Below are 8,878 nucleotides of genomic sequence, written 5' to 3'. Positions count from 1 at the left end.
AAAATATGTCAATGAGAACGGTTTTATTGTTGTAAATATAATACTCGTTAACTGCCGTTTACTGTAACGCATTACAGGCTTACATAATAACGTGAGTTTCGAGGTGCTTGTTACACAACCCTTACGAAAATTAACCATGTTTTTTTTGTGGTACTCAAAGCATTGTTCACTGCAAAAACATGCTTTTAAAAACCATGGTTATTTTGTGATAACCATTTTTTTTTACTACAGTAACCATGTTTTTTGGGTTTTAACTGTAGTAAAACCGTGGTAAATTTTCGTAAGGGAAATAAAGTTTAACGAATGGACATATTACTCTTGTAGTATAATCATTGACAAAGACTGCTGGTTTATTCTTTGAAGAGTAGAATTGCATTTAAGACTATTCTTAAGAACTTTCTGTAATTTATCTGAAGAAAGTTCTTATATTTTCTCTTAAAGGTGCAGTTCTTGAAAATCAGCGGCCACTAGCGTTGTATTATAGTTTTGCAATGAATCTCTGAGTCATTTGCCCACCCCTCCTTTTCGAATTATGACGGTGGCCGCAACAGTAAAAAAAGATGTCGTCTACTGAGACAGCGGATAGCAGTGATACAAGCAACGATGTTTCTTTGCAAAGGTAAGGCAATATATTAACGTAATTAATCATTTAACATGTATTCTATTGCGAAAGTTACTGTTACAATTCTATAATTAGATATATTTCTTGTGTGCTATCTAGTACACGCTGAGAGTAGTGAAGTAACTAAAGTTAGCTAATCGTAAATAGCAACGCTGTTCAAAGCGTTTGATCTGACAGCGACATAGGCAGTTAGGTGTAAGTTAGTAGACGTTTGTCTCCCCCTTTGTAAAGTCAGGAACAACCGGAGTACGTACCGCAGGGACGGAAATACATTATTATTCGGAGGTTATATGGCCATTTGTATAAAATGCTAACGTTACCGTTTCAACAACACAGTTGTTTGGTAAACATTGAAAAAGTGGAAACATTGAAAATGTTGAATTATCTTACCAGTCTAGCAGAAAACAGGCAACTTCGGCGTCGCCTTGAAAACATTTGTCTTTCAACAGTGCCTTCCATCTGGTAATAGATACACCGATGTTTATCCTGGATTTCTGCCGCCGTTTGTCTCTAATTCGTCTGGCAGCATCACGTTTGCGCTTCTTTGACGACGGAGATTCACGCTCTGTCGGCGCTTGTGCACAATACGCATGGTCCTCCATTTTATCAAAACTTCTAAGACAGAACAATCAATTGCTTCAGCTAGACGACGACTACTCCTCCTCCTCTCCGTACTACGACTTACTACTTTGTGCGTCTTCAACTCAGTGATGACGCAAGCTGCGTCTAAAAACACACACGAAGACCAACATATACGAAGCGCGCTCTGTAGAGCTGTTTGTCCGTTAGAGCTTACTGTACAAAACATGGCTACGCAACATAACAAATTCAATGTAGATAGGCCCACTCCCTATGTAGATACAACTGGTTTATTCTAAGGTAATAAAAACATAAATTTTCATTACGTAAGGTTTTTATACACATCTAAAGACACAGTTTTGTATGTTATATTGCATTTCTGTTAATAGATCATACAAAACATCCCGCACTGTACCTTTAAGAACAGTTTTGTGAATCCGGCGTGTTTGTGTTGAATTATGGAAGAATCTGATAGAACTGAATTAAAAGGTTGAGGTGTGGTAGTGTGTGCTTGAATATGCCAGTGAGTTACAGTATGCAGGGAAAGGTCTTAATATTGTTGCTGCTGGTGCAGGACGGCCTTGTTGCAATCATGTGGTGTATATCCTGTATGATGGAGGATTTGTACAGGTGTTGATATTGTCCTTCAGGTTGTGATCATAGTTTGTAACTTGTCAATGTAATCCTGTAATCCTGAAACATAGAGGTGTTTCATACGCATAGTACCCTAGGCTAATTTAAAACTTTATTGTGCGCATGTGTGTGTATGGGGGTCCATAAGACTTGTGCCCAGGGGACTCTGAGTTCTTAATCCGGGCCTGAATAGAATGAGCTTTATTGGCCAAGTATGTTTCCACATACGAGGAATTTGTTATAGTGACAGAAGTTTAGGAGCTAGTTTTAGCGCTAAAAAGCTTTGTGTGCACAATTCTATCATATCTCTCTGAAAGGAGAATCGTAAAATGTAAGCAACACTGATCCAACGCTGGTCAGTTTTTTAACATTACGTTTGAACAGAATACAGCCAAGCGAACAGCTAGAACTGAATCGAAAACAAACATCTTTAAAATTGAATTAGACATGTAAGATTTAAAAACAAATACAATTGAAACCGGAAGTGCTTCTGAACCAAGTGGTCTATATAGTTTGTACAGTTTAAAGTCATTATGTCTAGATACCCTGTTGAAAAAAACAGCATATGATGGTTTGGTATGTTTTGATGCTGGTTTGTGCTGGTCATGTGCTGGTCCATAGCTGGTCAAACCAGCATCAAAACATACCAAACCCAGTATATTCTGTTTTTTCAACAGGGTACAGTCCCCACAATATATAAAAACAAACCTCTGTGTGTGTGTGTGTGTGTTTTTGTGTGGGAAGGGTAAACCTACGGTATGGGGACAAAATGTCCCCACAAAGATGGCAATATCCAAAATCCTTGTCCTTGTGGGGACATTTTTTTGTCCCCATGAGGAAACAAGCTTATAAATCATACAGAATTAACTTTTTGGAAAATCTAAAAGAGCAGAAAGTTGTGTGTGATTGTTAGGGTTGGGGGGGTTAGGGGTAGGGAATATGATATACAGTTTGTACAGTATAAAAACCATTGTGTCTATGGAATGTCCCCATAAAACATGGAAACCCAACATGTGTGTGTGTGTGTGTGCGTGTGTGTGTGTGTGTGTGTGTGTGTGTGTGTGTGTGTGTGTGTGTGTGTGTGTGTGTGTGTGTGTGTGTGCGTGCGTGCGTGCGTGCGTGCGTGTGTGTGCTGCTTGGGGGTTTGCGTGTTCTTTGGTTTCTGAGTATGATTCGTGAGTCATCTTCATAGTAACCTCATGATTTGCAGGTGCTCCAAATACTGAAGTACCTGTTCAGCAGGTCCTGTGGTGCACCTCCTGAACTTTCCTCACTCATTCTCTGTTACACACACACACAATGCCGGGGCTCTTGATCCACACAAAGAAAATGAAACCTGACTCGCACGCACACACATGCTGGTATTATTAACATCACATCGATTTCTCTCTTTTCTATTTAGAGTTTGAAGTATTTCTTACCCCTGCACTTTGAACTTGCACATGAATATTTTCTATTTTTCATTTTCCTTTTGTGGACATTTAACATAACATAAGCAACATCTCTGTTATGTAGAACGTTTTTAGGATATTTTGCGCCTCTGAAGAACCTCTGGATACACATACATTTATGCAACTACATTTGGACCCTTTAGAACATGAGGCATGAATTGTTTATGAGATCATTTTATAGTTATTATATACAGTAGTATGATATTATATGCATTATATTTGGAATGTGAATGTGTTATTTTTCTTCCGTGTGTGTGTATTCTGCTCTCTTGGTTTGCCTAAGACAAATTATCCTTGGGAGATAAATAAATGGAACTTTAACTATATACAGTTTATTGCATGATTGCTCTAACCTCAACCCTTCCACTTAAAGAAAACGTTTTGCATTTATATTATATCATATTGTATTATATTGGGGGAATGATTGATTTCATAGCATCTTCAAGGTGGAAGGGTCCCTCATAACTGCAAATAAAGGTCAAACAAATCTCTTCCCTAACGAAAATGAGCTATAGTTTTACTACAGTTAACCCCCTCCAAACAATGTACGGGCTGTTGTGTGAGAACAAATAAGGACTGTGTGTTATCACGCATGCAGCATTAATGTCGGCTCTGATGGAGTGCTTTTAAATAAAAATGAGCGTCTTCTCTTTGATGTAATACTCTTACCATGACATTTATTACTGAGGGCTTAGACATGACCAAACAAAAGATCAAACTGCATGAACGTGGTGCTTGAGTTTTAATATCTGCGGAAATGGAAAAATAACACGTGTGTGTGTGTGTCAAGATCAAGGCCGTTACATACCACGCCAAATTTGTTCTCAATTAAACTAGTACTAAAACAGTCCTATAGATGACGTATTCCAAAGCACGGACATCTTCTTCTGAAGCAGGGTGACTCAGAATGAATCACTAGCCTCGGTACACAGCGATCCAAAGGTGTTCATTTCTTCTGTCATCTGTATTAAAGGGGTTATATGACAGGGCTAAAAGGAATATTATGGTTTGTTTTAGATGTAATGCAATGTGTATACAGGATTTAAGGTTCAAAAGCACTGTATTTTCCACATACCGTGCATGTTTGTATCTCCTCTTTGCCCCGCCTCTCTGAAACACGCAGATTTTTGACAAAGCTCATGGCTCTGAAAAGCGAGGTGTGCTGTGATTGGCCAGTTAACCAGTGCGTAGTGATTGGCTGTTTACTGCAAGCGTTTGAAGGAAATGTAAGGCCTCTTACCATATTTGGAACATCATATTCCTCTTCAATTGCACTGACAGGTACACCCACCTTACTTGTGTCTACATTTGGGCGGTCTTAGTCGAATCATACCACCAACTGACGTAGATTTGTGGGGGTGTGGCTACACGAGGCGTTTCAGGCAGGTCTGGGTGAGCATTCGCTTTTACATAGAATGCATCTTTTGTTCCGACACTTTAATTTGAGCAATTTTACATGTCTAATACATGCATGGGCAACTTATAACACACCAAAGACACAGAAAAACACGCATTCGCACCACATGACCCCTTTAATGGCACATTTTGTGAGTGTGTTTTCAACCGCTATGAATCAGCATAAGTGAATGAGTCTGTTTCCTGGGGATCTGTGAGGATTTCGAGGTGTGAAAATGAACGACAGTGACCTTGAATGTAACATGTTTCTTTACGCCACCATCAGCTGACGACCAAAAAAAAGCAGCTTATGGTTCTGTTCCCTGGGCTCGGGCGCTTTTATTTTTAACCCAGCATGCCACCTGACAGTATGACTGTGATTATCATCGAGGGTCACTCTGTCCGAGTGTGAGTGACTCAAGCAGCGTTTGTATCAGACACGCAGAATGAAAAGCAAGTCGTACACTCTGATGTGAGCTCAGTTCACCAGAGGCCACGGCAGATCGGCTGTAATGGATCCGATGAGGTCACGGGAAAGAGAAGCAAGTGACGCATCACTATTTATACCCTGCTCCTGCTGATGTTGATGCGTGAAGAGTGACAGGAAACACTAATGGAGAGAGAGAGCTAAGTGTGTTGGGGTGTAAAATTTAACTCATCAATTTAAAAGCTTTATTAACTTTGACTAGACACTTTACAGTGGGTAATGTGGTCTGTTGAAGAGAGGTGTTTTCCAAACAATCATTTTGATTTGTTTTTACTTGCTAGGAAACAAACCATGTGAAAACACCTGGCAACAACCCAGGAACATTGCAACTGGTTTGCAATGTCAAATACCGCTCATTACTTTTTTAAAGGGGTCAGTGGGTCACAATATGGTGCGAATACGTGTTTTTATGTGTCTTTGCTGTGTTATACTGTACCTATACAATTGCAAAAATTTAAGTGTCGGAACAAAATATGCGGCATTCTATCTAAAAGCAAATGCTCACCCAGACCTGCCTGAAACGCCTCATGTAACCACACCCCGGCGAATGTACGTCAGTTCGTGGTATGATTTGACTTCACCTTGGAACCTGATGTTCCAAATATGGTAAGAGGCGTTACATTTCCCTCACACCCCCACAAATCTACATCAGTTGGTGGTATGATTTGACTAAGACCGCCCAAATGTAGACGCAAGTAAGGTGGCGTACCTGTCAGTACAATTGTAGAGGAACCTGATGTTCCAAATATGGTAAGAGGCGTTACATTTCCCTCACACGCTTGCAGTATTCCACCAATCACTATGCACTGGTTAACTGGCCAATCACAGCACACCTCGCTTTTCAGAGCCATGAGCTTTGATAAAAATCTGCACGCTTCAAAGAGGCGGGGCAAAGAGGAGATACAAACATGCACGGTATGTGGAAATAGGCCAACTTCTGTCAACATATCCTGCGTGATATCACTGCGCCTGATGCGGCAGCAAACTTTTGATTATTACGCTGGAATGGGAGTATATTTCCTAATCATATCGGCCTAGAAAATCGCAACTTTTCATTTTCCGCCGGTCTTAGCACACGATATAAGTACAGAAGAGTCAAGTTTTAAATAGGCAAAATATCGAAACTCGTTGGTCATTTTTGAACGCGATGCTACTGGTCTAATTGGATTCAATGATCTAAGCTATGCTAAAAGTGCTATCGCCAGACCCGGAGATCGGCTGAATAGATTCCAAAACAGTAAAACTCAACTTACTAAATCTGGGGGAATTGGAGAATGAGCCTATTTCCAAAAAAAGTGGAGTGTTCCTTTAAATCGTGTATACACATTGCATTACATCTGAAACAAACGATAATATTCGTTTTAGCCCTGTCATATGACCCTTTAATCAATGTGTATATAAATACCCAGAGGGACATTTTATTTCTCAGAGGTGGCTCCTTCACGGCAACCTGATTAAGGAGAGCAGTTCAAATGTTTCTTCTTAAGCCGTTTAGAAGAAATAAAAATGGAAATGGAAATGTAATTTTTGAAATTACAGTGTGAATGTAGATTATGGAGGCAAAAATGACAAAGAATGTTTTTGATGCATGCTTGGCATAACTGTGTTCAGTTTGTGGCATCACTTCTGAAAAGGAGAAATATCTGAGATGCAGGAGAAAAGCATGTTTCTAGCTTCTCAAGGATACAGGTACGAGTGGGGACTGAATTCCCATCAGAGCGATGAGCAGCCCGGCTGTGAGCAGATCAGCGTGTCTCTTTAGGTTCCTTAGGAACATCACATGGCCTGAGGTTACCATGTCCACACAGCCCGCAGGGAGCTATGCAACATGTTCCAGACGCACATTATTCCACTGCTTTGTTGAACCTAACTTCCCACCCATGTAGAGATGGGTTTCCATGCTCACACGACACATCTACTGTAAGCCTCGGAGCATGTGGAATATTTACAATTACAAGGCAGACTTCGATTTTCTGAGGAAATGATGGCCTTCATCTATTGACAGGTGACCTCACTGACAGCAGGGAATTGCTAGATGAGTGGATGGGTGCTTACCGTCTAAAGGGCAAATGCCCAGCGTAGAAGTGCACAGGACTTTTTCGCCCATTGTTTTTGCCAGTGCTCCGCAGCATGCAGTTCGTTTTAGATTAGCAACTGTTTGTGTATTGACAGACTGCTGATGATGTCTCCATCACCTTAATGCAGGGGCTGAGCCAGGGGGTGGCCAATGGTGGCCAAGGCCACCATAAATTAATCTTTGGCCACCCCCCGGCACCCCATCACCGCTTTGCCGGCAACTTTATTGCGGAACCATTTTTGTACACAGTTGTTCCCATATGGACGCATTTCAACAGCGCACCTCAAACAAGTACTTCTCCACCCAAACTGAAGGTGGCTGTAATACACTCAACTTGAAGTTCAACCACCAACCAGTGTTGCCAACTTGGCGACTTTGTCGCTAGATTTAGCGACTCTTCAGACCCCGTTAGTGACTTATTTTTCAAAAAGCGACTAACGACAAATCTAGCTACTTTCTGAATAAGCCTTGGCGGCTTAGCGAAACATTCTGCTTCACGTCTATTGCCCCGCGAGAGAGAGCTTTTGCCTTCCCAGCGCAGCACCGCCTCTCTGTGTCTACTCTGTTCAGTGCGCGACAGGAGAAGCAACACATTCAGTTCAGACCGCACTGACGCGTGAATGAGATACGGATGTACAAACAGTGTTTCCAAGAACTAATCACTTATTGACCTTGTTTGAGCATTTATGATTTAAAACGCGATGACTGTATGGACGCAAAAACAAGAACACAGACGGATTTTAGCTGTTCAACGAAAGTGACTGCTGGTGTGTAGTTTTAATTGGTTGAGTTCACTCACTATTACATGCATTTTTGTTGTCTGCCAACAGAAACAGAAAAGTAAGTCATTAAGAACCTATTTATTGTGCATTTGGGTGTATTGTTTTAATATAATACTGTATACAACCGCTCAGAGAGTAGAGATGTGAAGCAGAGCTGAAGCACTTAGCTGTCAGATACTACGTGATGACGTCACCGATATGCGCGTGACATCTGTCGGTACACGATCCGGGATGCCTGCACGATCCGTTCTGCGCATGCGCATAATGACGTAGTAAACAACTTCACGGTTTCCCTACACTATTGGTATCAAGCATGCGATGAAACGCTTGACGGCCAGACGGCACAACTGGCGGCATATTTTTGTAGGCTACGTCGTGTTTTTCATTTAACAGTTCACGGCGGGTCTATTTTGATGTTTTAAAATGTAGCTTACGCTATGCATTACGATGTGTTTACGTGGTTGCCAATCCAAAATAATAAAGGAGTTGTTATATGAACATACACGATTTTGGTTACATGTGGAATAAAGTCTGAGTCTTGAGAGTCTGTCACTGCAAACCTTCAGTTTCCTCCATACTCCCCTTTGCGATTCATTGCTGCATGGCATTAGGCCTACTTAACTTGCTGTGTTTCGATCTGAGGTCAGTAGTATTGTCAAAGACGGTTTTTATTAAAAGCTGCTAATATTAGTTAACTTTAAATCGACTCATTTTGTATTAGTATGGGTCTATATATAGGCTAATATATCTATCTATATAATCTAAATGAGGAATAATCCCTTCAATGGTGTTTACAGAACACAATAAGGAACATAATATGCATTTCTGCCTAGACTATCTGCACTTACATGA

The sequence above is a fragment of the Triplophysa rosa genome, linkage group LG12 (genome assembly GCF_024868665.1).
Source record: "Triplophysa rosa linkage group LG12, Trosa_1v2, whole genome shotgun sequence".
In the NCBI taxonomy this organism is placed as follows: domain Eukaryota; kingdom Metazoa; phylum Chordata; class Actinopteri; order Cypriniformes; family Nemacheilidae; genus Triplophysa; species Triplophysa rosa.
This window is presented reverse-complemented; position numbering follows the sequence as displayed.